This window comes from Choloepus didactylus, chromosome 7 (assembly GCF_015220235.1).
Source record: "Choloepus didactylus isolate mChoDid1 chromosome 7, mChoDid1.pri, whole genome shotgun sequence".
NCBI classification, from domain to species: Eukaryota; Metazoa; Chordata; class Mammalia; order Pilosa; family Megalonychidae; genus Choloepus; species Choloepus didactylus.
The window spans coordinates 101,423,079-101,425,211 of record NC_051313.1 but is presented as its reverse complement, the minus strand read 5'-3'; positions in this window follow the sequence as shown (position 1 = coordinate 101,425,211).

Below are 2,133 nucleotides of genomic sequence, written 5' to 3'. Positions count from 1 at the left end.
TTTCCATTTAGCCAAATCCTTTGCCACAAGACCATGGCAGATGGTTGGTCTATGTACATAGCCTTGGGGAAGCACAGCAAAAGTCCATAGTTGGCCTCCCCAAGAGAAGGCAAATGCAGGCTGGCTTGACTTTTCTAGGGAGATACTAAAGAAAGCATTAGCAAGATCCAATACAAAATATTGACACAACTGGGCACTGATCTCTTGTAATCACAAGCAATGTTTGGAGCTGTGGCATGCAATGGTGGTGTTACCTTGTTTAACTCCTGATAATCTACTGTAATATGCCATGTTCTATCAGGCTTTTGTACTGGCCATAAGCACTATTGAAAGGGCTATGGATGGGTATTATTATCCCCACCCACTCCAACTCTTTGATAGTGGCTCAGAATTCTTGGTTCCCTCCCAGAATTTTATATTGTTTTGTAGTGATGACCCTATGAGGCAGGGGTACTTTTATGGGGACCATTTTGCCTGCCACTTTAAGATGGCTTTGATCACCAGAGGTGAAATTCCCCTACCATGGCATTCTGTAGAAGATCAATTCCTAAAATGTATTCTGTTATAGGGGAAATATATGCTGTATACACTTGGAGGGGGGCAATCTCCCAGTTTATAAAGTTAGACTGTGTCATTTTGCCTGGATTGTTTTCCCCCATAGCCATCTATAGCCAGTACTTGGCCCATGGAATTGGGCTGCATTCCCACAGATTAAGGTACATTCAGCTCCTGTATCTATTAGTGCTAACACTTGCTACTGGTTAATAGGGACCAGTAAATGGCTAATTCTACAGGTTGTCTCTGATCCTGAGGGTCCTCAGCTGTTGTTCACATCCAGGGATCTGACCCCACCCCTATGGAACAGGGAAAGGGTTTGCCACACCTCTTCCAGGGAGTAGAGGGTTCCCAGGCTTGGGCTCCAAACAGTGGTTTTGTTCCTGGCTTCCTTTCTTCCTTGGAGGCTTGGGAGTTCACTTTAGTAAATCTTTGGTCCTCAGGCAGTTTGCTCCATAGTTTTACCAGGACTGCATTAGGTTGCCTATCTATAACTTCTATCTCTGTGCCTGCAGCAATGAGATCCACCCATATCTGCTTGCAGGATATGCAATTAAGGCCATCATGCTCCCAGGGAGACTTTCCCATTGCCCTTAATTCTGCCCCCCTTTTTTGCAGCCTCTCTGACTCTCTAAGGTTGGCTAAAGCCTGAGTGGGCAGCCATGCTAGCAGACTTAGGATAGACATGAAAGGCCCATAATAATGGTTGGAGGCAGTATGCAATACCATGTCTTCCATGTCTGTGGTAAAAGGTTCAGTGTCAGGAACTATGCAAGCTGTGGCATAAATGGCATGCTTCATACCTAGCCCCCTTAAAACATCTTATAGCTTCTCTTCAGTAGTTTGTCACTTGGGGGTATTGTGCAGTATATCCTCTTCATTAGGCCATGCAGCCTTACACCCATCAACCAGTATGTCAATAAGGAGGCAGTTTTCACATCAGCTGAGTTATCATACAAGTGTTGTCATGGCAAAGGATAGGTTGTAATAGACACTGATTTACTTATCTCCACTCCAGAAAGCACTATCCCCTCTGCTCTGATGTCCCATAACCTCAGAAGTCAACTGGGTAGGGACTCCCGGGTTGTTTTGTCTATTTTGCTGCCCTGAATCCTCCAATTCAGTAGTGGTATAAGTCTTTCATAGTAATACATAACTTCTCTTCAGGAGGTTGGAATTGCTGAATCCTAGGGAGTTGATCTTTTGACACCTTCCATTTATGTTGTATTATGGGGTGCACTTGTTGGGGCTCTTCATCTTCCTCTACCTCCCATTCTTCTTCCTCTTCCTCTACCAAGGAGTCTATGTAGTGCCACTCTTTGGGGTCCCATCCCAGAGTAGCTAAAATCATGGGTCACAGTTCCACAACCTCAGCCATTTCCATTATTGTAAAACATAACATACATGCAGAACGGTGTCAACTCTTGATGCACAGCTCAACAAGCAGTTACATAGTAATTTCAAAAATTGTTATGGGTTACAGTTCCACAGTCTGAGCTCTTTCCCTATTATGCAATACAAGGTACATACAGAAAGGTGAAGACCTTCAAGGCACAATTCAATGAGCAGCTATAGAGC